The sequence below is a fragment of the Gorilla gorilla genome, chromosome X, assembly GCF_029281585.2.
Source record: "Gorilla gorilla gorilla isolate KB3781 chromosome X, NHGRI_mGorGor1-v2.1_pri, whole genome shotgun sequence".
NCBI classification, from domain to species: Eukaryota; Metazoa; Chordata; class Mammalia; order Primates; family Hominidae; genus Gorilla; species Gorilla gorilla.
This window is the reverse complement of record NC_073247.2, coordinates 75,456,739-75,475,456: the sequence shown is the minus strand read 5'-3', so window position 1 is coordinate 75,475,456 and position 18,718 is coordinate 75,456,739. Positions and strand designations below refer to the sequence as shown.

At 40.7% G+C, this 18,718-nt stretch overlaps 1 protein-coding gene and 1 long non-coding RNA gene across 8 annotated transcripts in view; one reads left to right on the top strand and one right to left on the bottom strand.

Moving 5' to 3' along the window:
* ARHGEF9 (Cdc42 guanine nucleotide exchange factor 9) overlaps positions 1-18,718 on the top strand; it is a 149,461-nt gene that overhangs the window by 8,680 nt on the left and 122,063 nt on the right. The gene's annotated exons all lie outside the window — the stretch shown is intronic.
* The window catches only part of LOC134757911 (uncharacterized), a 280,826-nt gene that overhangs the window by 158,030 nt on the left and 104,078 nt on the right, over positions 1-18,718 (bottom strand). The window lies entirely within an intron of this gene.

Genomic DNA, 18,718 nt, shown 5'->3' with positions numbered 1-18,718 from the left:
AAATAGAGCAGTGTTTCTGGAGGATTTAGCGGGAGGAGATGACTAGTACAGTAGTACGGTCTCAGCCCTGATGAGTTTCAGATGCTTGGACAGTCTTACATTGTAGATATCTAACAGGCAGTTGGTGATCAGATATTGAGCTCAGAGGGATTGGGAGGTATTGATGACAGTTGAAGTTCTGAGGGTAGATGAACTACCTAGCATTTAAAAGTGCCGTACAGCTTGGGAAAGTGAGAGGTAGGAGCAGAACTTGAATCTCCTTCTTTTTTAATTCTCCTAACCTGGAACAGTCCACTTTGTTATCTACTTTCTAGAATTTACATGTCAGCACTATTGTTTCAGGCTTTACTGTCTGCACAGTGCTCATGTTGCTTCTGGACTGCCTGAGCTATAATGTCCAAGTTGGATGACCTTGGGGATAATCTAGCTCAACTCCTTAGATCAGGGGTCAACAAACTATAGCCTGCTGGCTAAATCTAGCCAACAAGCTAAGAATGATTTTTACATTTTTAAATTGTTAGGAAAATATCAAATGAAGAATAGTGTTTGGTGGTACAAGTATATGAAATTATAATGAAATTCAAATTTCAGCATCCAAAAATAAACCTTCATTGGAACACAGCCATGCCCACTCATTTGCTTATTGTGTATCGCTGCCTTTGTGATACAAAAGCAGAGTTGAATAGTTGTGACAGGGACCATATGGCCCCCAAAGCTTAAAAAATTCAGTATTTGGCCCTTTACAGAAAAGGTTTGCAGACTCCTGGCTCTGAACCCTAGGGTTACCATGGCAGTGCCTTGGTGAGGGGGAGAAAGGAGCAGAAAGGAGTGTGGATCTCTCACCTCTGGTCTAGAGCACCTGGGGCCTTTGCTTTATACATTAGATTGTTGCTTAAGATTTTGGAAAAAGGGGGTTTTTCTCATCCTGCATTCCCTCTATCCCCCACACAAAATGTACTGGGCTGAGGTGTGGGAGAGTCAAAGGAAGATGTGGCTTATGTCTTCAAGCAGCTTAGTATTGAGTAGGGGGGAAATAAAGACAGGCTGGACTAAATGCTTTAGGAATGTATATAGAAGATAATGTAAGGAAATAGGGGAGCAAGAACGTGGTGGGTGAGGGGTTCAGGATATTGTGTAGGGCTTCCAAGAGACAGTATTTAAATGTACTTTTGATTTTATTTTTTATTTTTATTTTTATCTTCTAATTTTTATTTCGGGTTCAAGGAGTATGTGTGCCAGTTTGTTATATGGGCAAATTGTGTGTCATGGGGTTTGATGTATAGATTATTTCTTCACCTAGGTAATAAGCATATTACTCAATAGGTAGTTTTTCAGTCCTCACCCTCCTCACATCCTTCACCCTCAAGTAGGCCTCAGTGTCTGTTGCTCCATTCTTTGTGTCCATGTGTACTCAATGTTTATCTCACACTTGTAAGTGAGAACATGCAGTACTTGGTTTTCTGTTTCTGTGTTAATTCGCTTAGGATAATGACCTCCAGCTCCATCCATGTTACCGCAAAGGACATGTTCTCGCATTTTTATGGCTGTGTAGTATTCCATGGTGTATATGTACCATATTTTCTTTATCCAATCCACTGTGACGGGCATCTAGGTTGATTTTATGTCTTCGCTATTGTGAATAGTGCTGTGACGAACATACATGTGCATATATCTTTATGGTAGAATGATTTATATTCCTTTGGCTATATACCCAGTAATGGGATTGCTAGGTGAAATGGTATCTCTGTTTTAAGTTCTTTGAGAAATCTCCAAACTGCTTTCCACAGTGGCTTAACTAGTTTACATTCCCACTAACAGTGTATAAGTGTTGCCTTTTCTCTGCAACCTCATCAGCATTTGTTATTTTTTGACTTCTTAATAATAGGCATTCTGACTGGTGTGAGATGGTATCCATTGTGGTTTTGATTTGCATTCTCTAGTGATTAATTATGTTGAATATCTTTTCATATGCTTGTTGGCCACATGTATGTCTTCTTTTGAGAAATGACTATTCATGTCCTTTACTCATTTTTTAATGAGGTTGTATTTTTTGTGTGTGTGTGCTTATTGATTTGTATAAGTTCCTTGTAGATTCTGGATATTAGAACTTTGTTGGATACATAGTTTGCAAACATTTTCTCCCATTCTGTAAGTTGTCTGTTTACTCTGTTTCTTTTGCTGTGCAGAAGCTCTTTAGTTTGATTAGTTGCATATGTTAATTTGTGTTTTTGTTGCAATTGCTGTTGGTGTCTTTGTCATGAAATCTTTTCCAGGGCCTATGTCCAGAATAGTGTTTTCTATGTTATCTTCTAGGGTTTTTATATAAACTGCATTTTTACAGCCTTTCACATAGCACAGTTGCATAGGATGGGGAGTAGGCATGGTAGGTGAAGCATGAGTTGTTCCAAGCAGAGGGTACAACATAAGATAAAGAATCAAGGCATTAAAGGAATAATAAGTTCTGGAAATAGCACATTAGTGTTCTGGTGTGGCTGGAGCCTATAATTCTGGCAATGTGTACTGGGGCTAGAACAAGAAGAGCTCAGAAGCTTTGCTTGGTAGAAAGGATAATGACCTGATGAAACAAAGTAGTGGAGGATTCCTTTGGCAACACAGGACACTGACAGAGTGGGTTGGAAAAGGAGAGGGGTTGCATTTGACAACCAGAGGCAAATTACACAGATATTATGATAGGCAGTCTCAAATACTCTGACTGAAATGAATGTCTGTTGTAGAAATTTCATGGGAAAAACGTATGATTAAAAGTCAGATGGACCTGGGTTTGAGTCCTGCCTCCACCAGCAGCTGTCACAATGTGTCCTTGGCCAGATTGCTAAACCTCTCTGAACTTCAGATCCTTATCAATTAAATGAGGGTAATACCTTGTATTAGTAAAGGTTCTTTAGAGAAGTAAAACCAATAGAATGGATGGGTGAGTGGATAAGTAGATAGATAGATAGATAGATAGATAGATAGATATTATAATGGATTTGCTCATGATTATGGAGGCTGATAAGTCCTAAGATCTTCATTCTGCAAGCTCAAGTCCCAGGAGAGCTAATGTGTCGGTGTAGCCCTAGTATGAAGGCCTGAGAACCAGAAGAACTGATGGTGTGAATGCCAGTCTGAAAGCCATCAGACTTGAGACACAAGAAAAATTGATGTTTCAGTCCAAAGTCTTAAGGCTAGAAAAAAACAATGTCCCAGCTCAAGCAGTCAGGCGGGAGGAATTCCCTTTTACTTGGCCTTTTTGTTCTATTCATATCTTCAACTGATTGGATGGAGGCTCATCCACATTGTGGAGGGCAATCTTCTTTACTTTGTCTACTGATTCAAATGCTAATTGCATCTGGAAAAGTCCTCACAGACACACCCAGAGTAATGTTTGATCAAATATCTGGGCACCCTGTGGCTCAGTCAAGTTGATACATTAAAATTAACTATCACATAGCCCTCGCTTGTCTTCCCAGTCTGCTGTGAGAATCAGATGATTGAGTAGGTATAGATGGGAAAGTGTTGTGTGAACTGTGCTACTCTGTATCTGTGTGGGGAGTAATTATTATTCCTGACAGGACAGAGGAGACACACACTTGGGTGGGCAGAGTATGATCTTTCCCACTTCCCTGAATTTATACCTTAGAAGATCATACCTTCTCCTTCTATGAGTGCTAAGAAATCCAATAGGAATTTTATTGACAAGGAACAATCCCTCCTGCCCCAACCCAAGGCTTCCTGGATTCTGTGCTAGAGAAAAGACTGAGAAAACACCAAACAGTCCTATGATATAATGTGAGGAGCTTCTTCTTAAGATATCATTGCTTTTAAAGTTTTCATATGATGCTGATTTTGTTTTTTGTGTTTGTGTGTATGTGTGTTAGAATGTGGTTAGTTCTGTAAGTGGTTAAGCTGCTAGATGATGGAAACTAGACAGTGGAGGAGAGAAATGCATTTAGCTATCTCTAAGAGATCCTATTGCCATGAGGACATATACTGTCAAAGGGTCATCCTAGCACACCAGAGAAGTGACATTTCAGCTGAGTCAGTTGTGTAGAGACTTGGGGAAAGATCCTGACACATTTGGATTACAATTAAAAAAAGGAAGAGACAGTGAGGCTTACGGGAAGTTGAGGGGAGGCAGCAGGAATAGCACATGCAAAGGCCTTCAGGTTGAAACAGCTTGGTACACTTGAGAGACAGAAAGAAGGCTAGTGTGACTGACACAGTGAGAGAGGGGGACAAGTGGCATGATAGGAGGGTAGAGAGTAAGGCAGGGACCAGCTCACAAAGAACCTTGTAAGCCCTAGGAAAGTATGCATTGGCTATACTCAAAGTTAGTGTGGTTCAGTGGTCAATAGCACAGACTCTGAAACCATACTCCCTGGGTTCAAATTCTGACTGTGTCACTTCTTAGCTATGTGACCTTGAGAATGTTACCTAATCTTTCTGTGCCTCAGTAATGCCCTCTGAAAAGTGAGGAAAATAATGACACTATTCATACTGTTATTGTGAGGATTAAGTGAGTTAACATGCTCACAGTGTGCATGGCAGTACTAGGCACATGGCAAGCATTATTTATTTTAAACACAATAGGAAGCGTTCGAAAGAGTGGAATGATAGTGTCTGCTTTGTGATACAAGAAAAGGACTTTTGCAGGCCCTGTAGAGAATGGATAGGAGATGGTAAGCCAAATTGAGTGGCTGCTGCAAAAATCCATGCAGCTATTGGAGTTGGATAGAGGAAGGAAGACTGACATCCATTTTTGAAATAAAATCAATGGGACTTGCTGGTGAATTAATTCAGAGACATATAAGACAGAGAGGTAACAAGGAAGATGACCCCTAGGTTTCTGGCTCTGCCACAGACCAGCTGTGTAATTCTGAGTAAGTGACTTCACCTGTTTAAGCTTCAGTTTCCATATTTATCAGTGAGGGTTCTCCAGAGAAACAGAACCAATAAGATATGTACATACATAGAGAAAGAGAGATTTATTTTAAGGAATTGGCTCACACAGTTTTGGTGGTGCAAGTCCAAAATCTGCAGGGTAGGTAGGCAGGCTGGAGACCCAGGGAAGAGTTGCAGTCAGAGTCCAAAGGCAGTCTGCTGTCAGAATTCCTTCTTGTTCAGGGAAGGTCAGACTTTAATTGCATTAAGATCTTCAAGCTGGGCATGGTGACTCATGACTGTAATCCCAGCCATCGGGGAGGCTGAGGCAGGTGGATCACTTGAGGTCAGGAATTAAAGACCAGCCTGGCCAACATGGTGAAACCCTGTATCTAATAAAAATACAAAAATTAGCCAGGTGCGGTGGCTCATGCCTGTAATTCCAGCTACTTGGGAGGCTGAGGCATGAGAATCACTTGAACCTGGGAGGCAGAGGTTGCAGTGGGTTGAGATCATACCACTGCACTCCAGCCTGGATGATGGAATGAGCCTCTGTCTCAAAAAAAAAAAAAGTTCTTCAACTGATTGGATGAAGCCCACCTACATTATGCAGGGTATTCTGCCTTACTCAAAGTCCACCAATTTAAACGTAAATCTCGTCTATTAAAATACCTTGACAGAAATATCCAGAATAATCAACCAATTATCTGAGCACGGTGGCTCAGCCAAGTTGACACATAAAATTGACCATCATGCCTTTCCTATGAAATTGGAAAAATGATAATATCCAGTCATTGGTACTATTGTTTTGAGCATGAAATAATATGAATTTAAGTGAATAATATTCATTTAAAGCACTTGGTACAGTGTCTTTCATATAGCAAGGGCTCAATTAATGATAGCCTTTACTATTTCAATGTAATAATAATCCTTCACATTCATTTGGGATTTCATATTTTCAAAGTACCATCACAAGATATACAAATGGTCAACAAACATATGAAAAAATGCTCAATGTGACTAATGATCAGGGAAATGCAAACTAAAACCACAATGAGATACAACCTTACTCAGCCAGAATAGCTACTATTAAAAAGTCTACAAACAATAGATGTTGGCGTTTATGTGGTGAAAAGGGAACACTTATATACTGCTGGTAGAAATGTACTGTATTAGTTTGTTTTCACGCTGCCGATAAAGACATACCTGAGACTGGGCAATTTGCAAAAGAAAGAGGTTTAATTGGACTTACAGTTTCACATGCCTGGGGAAGCCTCACAATTATGGCAGAAGGCAAGGAGGAGCAAGTTACATTGTATGTGGATGGCAGCAGGCAAAGAGAATGTACCACCAGAGGAAATGCCAGGTACTTATAAAACCATCAGATCTTGTGAGAACTCACTCACTATTATGAGAGTAGTAGGAGGAAACCACTCCCATGATTTAATTATCTCCACCTGGCCCCACCCTTGACAAGCAGGGATTATTACAATTTTAGGTGAGATTTGGGTGGGGACACAGAGCTAAACCATATTATTCCGCCCTTGGTCCCTCCCAAATTTTATGTTTTTACATTTTAAAACCAATTTTGCCTTTCCAACAGTCCCCCAAAGCCTTAATTTATTTTAGCATTAACCCAAAAGTTTACATTTTAAAATTTGAGGCAAAGCAGATTCCTTCCGCCTATGAGCCTGCAAAATTAAAAGCAAGCTAGTTACTTTCTAGATACAGTGGGGGTACAGGTGTTGGGTAAACACAGCCATTTTAAATGGGAGAAATTGGCCAAAACAAAGGGGCTCCAGGCCCCATGCAAGTTCCAAATACAGTGGAGCAATTAAATTTTAAAGCTTTAAAATGATTTCCTTTGACTTTATATTTTACATTCAGGTTACGCTGATGGAAGAGGTGGGTTTTTATGGTTTTGGGCAGCTCCACCCCTGTGGCTTTGCAGGGAACAGCCTCCCTCCTGGCTGCCTTCGTGGGTTGGCATTGAGTGTTTGCAGCTTTTTTAGGCACAAGATGCAAGCTGTTAGTGGATTTACCATTTTGGGGTTTGGAGGACAGTGGCCCTCTTCTCACAGCTCCACTAGGTGGTGCCCAGTAGGGACTCAGTGTGGGGGCTCGACCTCACATTTTCCTTTCACACTGCCCTAGCAGAGGTTTTTTATGCATCTCCCCCTCCCAAAGCAAACTTTTGCCTGGGCATCCAGGCATTTTTATACATTTTTTGAAACTTAGGTGGAGTTTTCTAAACCTTAATTTTTGACTTTTGTGCATCCGCAGGCTTAACACCACATGGGAGCTGCCAAGGCTCGGGCCTTGCACCCTCTGAAGCAACAGCCTGAGCTGTACCTTGGCCCCTTTTATTTATGGCTGGAGTGGCTGGGACACAGGGCACCAAGTCCCTAGATTGAATACAGCAGAGGGACCCTGGGCCCGGCCCAAGAAACAATTTTTTTCCTCCTAAACCTCTATGTCTATGATGGGAGGGCTTGCCATGAAGACCTTTGACATGCCCTGGAGACACTTTCCCCATTGTCTTGGGGATTAACATTTAACTTCTTGTTACTTACGCAAATTTCTGGAGCCTGCTTCAGTTTTTCCTTAGAAAATGGGATTTTTTTTTCATTGCATTGTTAGGCTGCAAATTTTTCAAACTTTTATGCTTTGCTTTTATTATAAAACTGAATGTCTTTAGTAGCACCCAAGTCACATCTTGAATGCTTTGCTGCTTAGAATTTTTTTTTCACCTGATACCCTAAATTTATTTTTTTAAGTTTAGTTTCACAAATTTCTAGGGCAGGGGCAAAATGCCACCAGTCTCTTTGCTAAAACATAACAAGAGTTACCTTTGCTTCGGTTACCAATAAGATCCTTATGTTTATCTGAGACCACCACAGCTGGACTTTATTGTTCATATTGCTATTAGCATTTTGGGCAAAGCCATGTAACAAGTTTTTAGGAAGTTTTTAACTTTCCCACATTTTCCTGTCTTCTTCTGAGCCCTCCAAACTGTTTCAACCTCTGCCTCTTACCCAGTTCCAAAGTTTCTTTCACATTTTTGGGATTTTTTTTAGTAGCACCCCACTCCCGGTACCAATTTACTGTATTTGTTTGTTTTCACACTGCTGATAAATACATACCTGAAACTGGGCAATTTACAAAAGAAAGAGTTTTAATTGGACTTACAGTTTCACATGGCTGGGGAGGTCTTACAAGTATGGTGGAAGGCAAGGAGGAGCAAGTTACATTTTAAGTGGATGGTGGCAGGCAAAGAAAAAACGTACCAGCAGGGGAAATGCCAAATGTTTATAAAACCATCAGCTGTCATGAGAACTCACTCACTATTACAAGAACCATATGGGGGAGACTGCCCCATGATTTAATTACCTCCACCTGGCCCCTCCCTTAACATGTGGGAATTATTACAATTAAAGGTAAAATTTGCATGGTGACACAGAATCAAACAATATTGTATACATTAGTACAACCTCTATGGAAAACAGTATAGAGATTTCTCAAAGAACCAAAAGTAGTTCTTCCATTTGATCCAGCTATCTCACTACTGGGTATCTGCCCAGAGGGAAAGAAGTCATTATATCAAAAAGACACTCACACACATATGTTTATCACAGCACAATTCACAATTGCAAAGATATGGAATTAACCTATGTGCCCAACAATTGATGAGTGGATGAAGAAAATGTGGTATATAAACACCGTGGAATACTACTCAGCCATAAAAAAGGACTAAGTAATGTTTTTTAAGTAACTTGGATGGAGCTAGAGGCTCTTATTACAAGTGAAGTAACTCAGGAATGGAAAATCAAATACTGTATGTTCTCACTTATAAGTGGGAACTAAGCTATGGGTACACAAAGGCATACAAAGTGGTGTAATTGATATTGGAGACTCAGAAGGGGAAGGGTTGGAGGATGAAAAATAAAAAACTACATATTGGGTACAATGTACAATACTTGGGTGGCTGGTGCACTAAAATCTGACTTCACCACTATACAATTCATCCATGTAACCAAAAACCACTTGTTCTCCCAAAGCTACTGAAACAAAGAAAAAGTGCCTTGACATGCATGAATTCATGTAATCCTCACAACAACACTCTCCCTACTTTAAAGGTGGGGAAACTAAGGCTGGAAGAGGGGGAATATCTTCTCCATGCAACTATCTCCAAACAGAGCCAGAATGAAAACCAGGTGTGTAACTCCATAGTAGTTATTTGGTCATTACTCTTCTCACTTGCCAGGAGTGAACACTGCCCAGCCTCCTTCATTCTAGAGGTGAGGGGTACCAGGAATAAGGTTATAAATGCAGTATGTCTTAAGAAAGATAGCTTACCTTTCCCAAGCCAGCATTTATTTTGTGCCAGGCACTGTTCTAAATGTTTTTGCATGTGTATCTAATACAATCTTCTCAACAATCTTATGAGGTCGGCACAATTCTTCTTTTTTTAACTAAAGAACTTTATTAACCTTTGTCTCAAATTTTATTCCCAGGCTTCTTCATCTTAATTAGCTGCAAAGGGTGAATTGTTTATAAGCAAAAACTGAAAAGAGCTGCAGTGTCCAAGGGGCTTGGGCTTAAAAATATTAAAGAACTAGATTTTATCAGATCCATAAACAAAAATTTTTTAAAAGCAGTTATAATATAAAATAGCAGCTCCCAGTAACTTCTTCAAGTTTTATCTTCTTCAGAAGTTGACTCAATTCAGTTTGCCTCATTCTTGGAAGCCTCATCAAAATTTTCTACAAGATCTGGAACTTCATCATCGTCATCCTCTCCAGTAGCAAGTGGTGCTTTCCATCCACGTATTGTTTAGGCAGAGCTTCAGCCAGTCTCCTTAAACTAGCCAAACTGCAGCAAGCTGGTTTAAGATGCTGTGTGGCATTTCTGTCAGCTGCTTTGTCACAGCATGGCCTGTAATGGTGAAAGTGTTCACTGCTAGAGATGCCTAAACTTTAGGGTTGTTAAAGTGGATCACTGTTCCTTGGTTTTGTAAACATATTCACCTCTTCAATACCAGAGAGAGTGTATACCTCTAACTTCTTTAAGGAGAACTGAAGTTTTTAATCATCTGCTGTGGCTGTTTTATGAACCACCTCCTTCTTTCTGTGAGCAGTTCCTTTCCTGCAGTTTGGTGGGTTTTCCTGGCCCATGATTGTTTCTTTCATCTTGTCGGAGTGGATGAGGGGCCGCTTGGGGGACTAGGGTTGGTGACCAGCGGTCTTGGATGGCTCAGCTGAGGTTAGGCACGCACATGCAGAGACACAAGATGGGAGATAGAGGGGCACAGTTCTTTAGTGAGGAAAATGCAGGTAGGGCATGGAGGAGAGGGACACTCAGTTCATACGCTGAGAAGACTCAAATGACTTTTGCCCTTTCTTCTTTCACCATTGTACATTCCAGAGAGGATGAAAACTCAGAGAAGTTCTTTGAGTGTTTGTGAGGTGCATACATTGGGGTATGTAAAGGCAGTGATGCCTGACAGAATGCATTTTGTAGACATAACAGGCACTCTGTTACCGTGAACCTCAGGCAACCTGTAGCCATCAAGCCTGGAGCTGGCCCTAAGAGAGGACAGAGGCATTGGTAGCAAACATTTCTTTTGGCCCAGGTAAGATGCCACTGAACCAGCCAAGCAGTAGGGTGAGGGGAACAGGCTGAAACAAAACACTTCAGAAGTCATTCCTAGAAAAATTACCTAACTCCTCTGGATATCAGTTTATTCACACACAAATGGGGCCTTTCTCCCTCCCTCCATTTCCTCCTCTCAGTGTGCATACACACACATTCATTCAGTCATTCAGTACTATTGAGCATCTGTTATGTAGCAGGCACTGTTTTAGGCACTAGATGTGTGTACAAAACAGACAAAACAGATGGTTTACAAAACAGACCAAAATTCTGTCTTTGGGGAACATATATTCTAGAAGGGAAGTTATATGCTAAGTAAATGAGTAAATATGTAATATGGTAGTTTTACATGCTAAGGAGAAAAAATACAGCAGGGAAGAGGGATAAGAAGTATGTATGTGGGTGGTTAAAATTTTAGGTTCCTATTTCCTGCTGCATTTCCCTCACAAGGTTGTCATGAGGTTGATATGTGATAAAAAGCCCAGTATTTAGGAAGCTGTGAAGTTCCGTTTACATGTAAGGTGCAGTTATTCTTGGGCGATAATTTTTTCTACTTCCTTATTTGCTCTTCCCTTCTCCATTAACAGTATAGTAAAGCTTCAAGAATTCTGGCCGGGAGGATGGGAAACTCAGGTTCTAGGCTTCACTCTAGCATGACAATTTTTAAAAATCCCAAATGTGTAGAACTGTACAGATTCTAAAACACTTTTCCCGGAACTGGGTCTTCTGGCTGTTAATCCTTTGTTCTTTCCACTCTTCCATGAAGCAGTAAGAGCAGTGGCAACTCATTTGCCTCCTCAGAAACAGTCTTTCCCTTCTGGAAAATGGGAATGATGAACCACCCCACCCCCACCACTACCCCTTTCCAGTCTCCTTGGGCTTTTGTGAGGTACAAATCAGATAATGCTTATGAAACAACTTTCTATGTCATATAATAAGATTGTAAGGGCTGGTTGCTAAGGTTGCTAAGATCTAGAGAGTTGGTGCTCCTGCTTAAGCGAGGGTTTTTTTTTTTTATTTTTTTAATCCTTGTTAACTGGGTGTTTGTGTGGAGTGGGGAGAGTGAGCCTTTGGAACTGGTGCTACTTCCTTTCCTTTCTGAGAAGCAGCTGAGGGGAGCAGGGGCAGCACTGAGCCCCAGCATCTCCTAGAAATAGGAACAGTTACATGGAAACACTTGGCATCTCATGATAGACTGGCAACCACTGATGTGCAGCTCATTTTGTCCACTCTGCTTTTGAGAGGTGGGAACTGGGACTCATTTCCTGAAACTTAATAAACAAATGACTCATGGCCTTTAAAGACCTCCACTTGCCCCTCTGATACAATCTCATTTGGAATGCTGGGGGTGGGAAGGGGGAGCCTTGAATAGGTGAGATCTTCATTTAGTACCTCACCTTTTTCTACTATGACAATTCTTTTGTGTTGTTTTATTTTTCTTCAACTTTTAAATTCCAGGGTACACGTGCAGGATATGCAGCTTTGTTACATAGGTAAACATGTGCCATGGTGGTTTGTTGCACAGATCAACCCATCACCCAGGTATTAAGCCCAGCATCCATTAGCTATTCTCCCTGATCCTCTCCCTACCCCAGCCCCACCAACAAGCCCCAGTGTGTGTTGTTCCCCCACCATGTGTTCTCATCATTCAGCTCCCACTTATAAGGGAAAACATGCAGTGTTTGATTTTCTGCTTCTGCGTTAGTTTGCTGAGGATAATGGCTTCCAGCTCCATCCATGTCCCTGCAAAGGACATGATCTCAATCCTTCTTAATTCTGCATAGTATCTCATGGTGTATATGTACTACATTTTCTTTATCCGGCCTGTCATTGATGGGCATTTGGGTTGATTCCATGTCTTTGTGATTGTGAGTAGTGCTGCAGTGAACATACACGTGCATACATCTTTATAAGAGAATGATTTATATTCCTTTGGGTATATACCCAGTAATGGGATTGCTGCATTAAGTGGTATTTCTGCTTCTGTATCTTTGAGGAATTGCCACAGTGTCTTCCACACTTGTTGATCTAATTTACATTCCCACCAACAGTGTAAAAGCATTCCTTTTTCTCCACATCCTTGCCAGCATCTGTTGTTTCTTGACTTTTTAATAATTGCCAGTCAGAATGGCGATGAGATGGTATGTCATTGTGGTTTTGATTTGCATTTCTGTAATCATCAGTATTGTTGAGCTTTTTTCGTATGTTTGTTGGTCACATGAATGTCTTCTTTTGAGAAATGTCTGTTCATGTCCTTTGCCCACTTTTTAATGAGGTTGTTAGTGTTTTCCTTGTAAATTTGTTTAAGTTCCTTGTAGATTCTGGGTATTAGACCTTTGTCAGATGGATTCATTGCAACAATGTTCCTCCATTCTGTAAGTTGAACTATGACAATTTTTGACCTACTAACTGAATTTTTCATTCCATAGAGTACTTTCAAATCCATGATCTCATCATCTCTTTGACAGGTATTATGTCTTCTATTTATAGATGAGGAAACTGAGGCTCAGAGAGGTTATGATTTGCCTAAAGCTAGGCACATATAATCACACCCTCAAATAATAGTATTTATTGTCATTTACTGAGCATTACTATGTGCTGGACATTGTTCTAAGTACTTTACAGCTTTTCACTTATTAAATCCTCATGAAAACCTACCCCTGTTTTGCAAATGAGGAAACTAGGTGACTGAGAGTCAGGGGTTTGCTCGAAATGAGGGGCAGCATGAGTAACATGACATTATACCATTCTACCTGATTTAAAGATGAGTAAAGTGAGGCTCGATGACATTAAATAAGTTGTTCAAGTTCTCACAACTAGCAACTGGAAGAACTAAGGTTGGATCTCAGTAGGCTGGTTCTAGAGCCTGTATTCTTAGCCATTAGGCTATATACTACTTCTAACTCTTAGGATCTTCCTAGCTTGATAAACTGAAGCACGGGGTGGAGGGAGGGGGTGAAGAAAGAGAGAGAGAGAGAGAGAGAACTTATTAAGATCACATAATGGATTTAACATTTTTAAATTTAATATATTAATACATAATATATTTATATGCTAAAAAATCAAACTATAAAAATGTGTACAGTCTGTCTCTCTATCTACCCATCAGAGATCACAAACTTAATGGCTTTCTATGTATCCTTCCAGAGTTTCTTTATGCAGATATAAGCAAATCCAAATATATTTTTCCCCTCTTCTTTACCTAAAAGATCACACATCATAATACTAAATTTGACCCTTTAACAACATGGGGATTAGGGGCCCCAAATCCCACCCTCCATGCAGTTGAAAATCAACGTGTAACTTTTCACTCCCTAAAAAACTTAACTACTAATAGCCTACTGTTGACTGGAAGCCTTATCTGTAACAAACACAGTTGATTGACACATATTTTGTATATGTTTTATATACTGTATTATTACAATAAAGTAGCTAGAGAAAATAAAATGTTATTAATAAAATCCTAAGAAAGTGAAAATATATTTACTATTCATTATGTGGAAGTAGATCACCACAAAGATCTTCATTCTCAGTGTTTTCACATTGAGTGGGCTTAAGAGGAGAAGGAAGAGGAGGGGTTGGTCTTGCTGTCTCAGGGATAGCAGAGGCAGACGAAGTTAAGGAGGTAGAATGGGAGGCAGGAGAGGCAGGTATACTTGGTATTAACTTTTATTGAAAAAAGTCCCGGTATAAGTGGACCTGTGCAGTTCAAACCTGTGTTGTTCAAGGGTCAACAGTATTTTGCATCTTGCTTTTTCCACATTGCATATCTTCAAAATCTCTCCCTATCAGTCCACAGAGAGCTTCAGCAGTCTTAGCTAGGCCCTCATGAATTTCTATAAGCCCCCATCTATTTATGTGTCCTGCACTCTTCTCTTCTTTACCAATATTTGGGGATGTCCAGCCCTTTCTTAACATCTTCACTTAGAATCTCATTGCTAGACTATCTTGGCCTTCTACAGAAAATACAGCTCCTCAAAGTGAATTCCTTAGTCTCCCTCCGACATATAATCTAGCCTCTTACAAACTCCCCAGCTATACTTACCTCCTTTCTTGTTGTGCAATTTCAACATATTACCATATCCTGGCTACCTACCTGCCCATCTATGTGATTCTTGTTGAGTACCTCTTATAAGCAAAGCTCCATGCTTAATTTGATGATGAGTGATTAGTGTTCCGAATGTCCAATGGCTTGCAGTTCAAATAAAGCTTGTAAACAAATACACCTGGACATGGAGGTCAGAGGGGCTTAGCTGACTGAATGAGTTATGAGGCTCAGGAGTGGAATTATCCAGGAGATTAGGCTCTACAACTAAACACTGGGTTCTGATACTGAGAGAAATGTTCACTCCCCACCACAGTCTTGAACTGATGCATGATTGACTTTAGCTGCCCCAGAAAGATCCTGAGCTTGATAGAAAACCATTGTACTTCCTCTAAAGGGGCTTTTAGACCTTTGCTGCTCTTTTCCAACCAGTTCTCTCTCTACCCTGAGTAGAGCCAGATGGTCTGGCCTACTAGCTTGCTTGAAATAGAACTGAAAGAGGCCTAAAATAAATGTGAAATAGGCCCAAAATAGATTCATGTGAAGGAACAGAAGGAAACTGCTGTTTCCTGGGTATTTACTCAGGTATTTATTCAGTCATTAGCCACAGGAGGGTGGTATAGGCAGTTTTTCTTGAGGGAAAAGTTTCTGGGTGGTGGTTTAGGGTGGCAACTATGTCATCGGAGAACAGAAAACTAAAGAGGTCTTGAAATTCTCAAACTGTAATCTTTATAGTACCTTTTGGAGGAGTACTTACTAATGAAGGCCCTTGGGGTGGGAGAAGGGTGAAGATTGGTATTCTCAGGCTGTAGCAGAGAATACTTTCCATAACAAGACTTCCTTTACATTTGACATTGCGAGTCCTCAGGGCTATGCCTTGCTCTTCATTCACTCATTCATTCATTAATTTAGTTATTCAGTCATTAAAAATATATTTATTGAGTGCTAAGCAGTATTTTAGGTGCTGAGGATACAGATATGAACAAAGCAATGTGCTTTCATGGAGCTTACATTTTATAAAGGAGACAATAAATCAATAAACAATAAAAATATGTAATATTTTAGGCAGATATAAGTCCAGCCTCTGCTTCTTGGTAGCTGTGTGACCTCAAACAAGTCTCTTGTCTTCCCAAAAGCTCAAACGGCTGACTTATTTTTAGTGGTAGATTTTTAAAAGCATTGGTAGTTTTAAATCTTCAACAGCCTTGCCAAAGGTGTGGCAGGCATACCCTTGGTCTCAGGCGGTAACCTGCACAAATGACCATGGGTGATTTGTGGCTTTGGAAAGCCAGGGCTGAGGAGCTAATCACTCCATGAGAGGGTCTGGGATAATAATGCCCTCAAATTCACACTAGTTCTCAGGTCTGAAAGGCAGTTCAATAGATTATGATAATGATAGTTAACACTTACAAACTGCTTTGGAAGAGTGGCTTTGGAAAGAGATCTCAATTCAAATCCTGCTACTGCTTCCTCAAACTTGTATGGTTATGGGCAAATGATGTAAACACTCTCAGGTATAGTTACTCTTTTAAAATAATGATAACAATTTCTTCTTCTCAAACTTCTAGGGATAATTAAGTAAAATAATATGTTAAAAGGCCTAGCACCATGTGGGCCCAAAGTAGGTGAGTAGGTGTTTCCTTCTCCTCCCCCTCACCTTTCATATACTATAGAGAGGATACCTACACAGGGAGGTTGGGAGGAGATGATCTCTTTTTCCCTTTTGAACACAAAATTATTTATTTGTTCTGTAATCATCAACAACTTTATTCATCACCTGATTGTGCTTGGGATACTTACTGTATGACATTGAAATTATGTGCATCACTGATTAGCTCTCCCACTAAACTGTAAAATCCCTGAGATCCACTCTGTATCCCTTAGCTGTCAGAATAAGGGCTTATTGAATTGAACTGATTTTGGAGGAGTAGTGATTTCTGTGCTGAATAATTGAACTAAACAGGAGTTTTTGTCCTTAGGAGGCAGCCTGTCTTAAATAGAGATGATACCCATGAACATGCAAGAGCATCTAGTCGTATCAGTAGCTGAGACAATAAACAGACAGGATTCAGTATCTGTAGACTGTAGCAAGCATGAGGGACTATGAGGAAGCTAGGGTAGGGGTTGGATGGGAAGTGAGCAGCAGTGGAGATCGGGACAAAAAAAATGGAACTTTGCCTGGGAGTGCTTCCTGGCAGAAGTGGGTCTTTGGGAGCTATGCAAAACATGAGAAGCAAAGGACAACCAGGAATTTTTTTTTTTTTCCCTGACAGAAGGAAAAGGTTTGAGAACTAGGGATCTTGGGTTTGGGAGGTAGGCCACTGAGGCCCAGATCAAGACACTGAAACAGTTTATCCCTGTGACCTAGGAGACATCATGTCAGATGTTATTGAAAGATGGGACATGTGTCACTTATTGGCATTTATATAGAATAGTGTTTAATAGCAGACTCTAGAGCTAGACAATTTGAGTTTACATCTGCGCTCCATATCTTACTAGCCATGTGACCTTAGGCAAGTTATTTAACTTCATTCTGCCTCAGTTTCCTCATCTATAAAATAAGGACAATAATAGTACCTACCTCATAGAGTTGTTGTGAGGATTAAAAGAGTTTATGTATGTACAGGGCTTCAAACAGTGCCTGACACAGAGTAAGCAGTTTGTAAGTGTTAACTATCATTATCATAATCTATTGAACTGCCTTTCAGATCTGAGAACTAGTGTGAATTTGAGGGCATTATTATCCCAGACCCTCTCATGGAGTGATTAGCTCCTCAGCCCTGGCTGTGGTAGAAGTAGTGACAACATCTGGCTCAAAGAGATGGAAGAACTTTCTACTATCTGAGATTGTCCCAAAGATGAAGGGGCTGTCTTGGGAGGGAGGAACTGCCCCATCATTATAGGTGTTGGAGCTGAGACTGGATAACCAATTAGTGGGGATGTTGCAGAAGGGATGGCAGGATGGAACTGGACTTGTGCTAGACCAAGAGATTATCTAATTCCTTGAGACTTGTCAGCAAGAAGGGATAGATCTCGGGAGGGGTATTGCTACTCCAAATGTAGAGGACTCCATTAAAAAAAATTGTGAGCAAAGTTGATTGGTCACATAACTCAGAAAGCTACCCACACACGGACAGGGCTGGTATCAAATACCGTGTTCCAGGGTCTGAAATCTCTCAAAAGTACTTTTGAGACTTAAGATACAAGGGCTTTGGTTCCCACTCTGCCAGCAATTAGCTGTATAATCTTAGACAAGTTGCTTCCCTTCTCTGTGAACCTGGAATATAAGGGCTTAGATTTTTCTCTGTGGTTCCATCAGGTCTTGCCTTCTGTGGTTGGAAGATATGAGTCTTTGAGTGGAGACCAGTGGATGAAGGAGACATTCATGCATCCAATAGGTGTTTGTTATGAAGCACCTGCTAAGTGTCAGACACTGCGCTGGGCACAAAGGGAGAAAGCAGTGAACAAGACAGTCGTGGTCTCTGCCCTCCTAGCTTCACAGTCCAGTAAAGGATACAAACAAGAAAAAAATACAATACAGTTTAATAAATGTTTCAAGAGGGCTAAATGTAGGATCCTATGGGATAGGACTATCATTCAGAATATTGTTGAGGAAGAGAACATTAGAGAAAGCCTTCTGGAGGTGGTGGCACCTCAGCTGAGCTTTGAGATGGGGAGCTGGAAAAATAAAGCAGCAGTTTATATAGGCCCTGAGGCAAGAGAACCTCGTGAGTTATGAGAACTACTGTAGGTTCTATGTAGCTAGAGAACAGAGAATGAGAGGGCACTGGTAAGAGCTGAGGATACAGAGGCCGAAGGACATCAGATTGGCAGGACATTTTATGCCACACTACAGAATTTGCCTTAAATGCGCCGAGGAGCTATTGAAGGCCTTTGAACAGAGGCGTTATATAAGTCAGGTTTCAGCTGCAAAAATAAACCACTGTAGTTCTTTTCAGCAGAAGGAGTTTTAATATAGAAAATAAAGTGCTTACAACATTGGTGGGAGGGCTGGAGGGGCAAGCTTTAGGCTATGCCTCCAAGAACAATGTCAGGGTAGCTGCTCTCTCTGACAAGCAGGAAGATGAGGCGTCAGGGGCTCTAGGAGCATGCTGCCTTGTCTGCAATTTAGGAATGAGG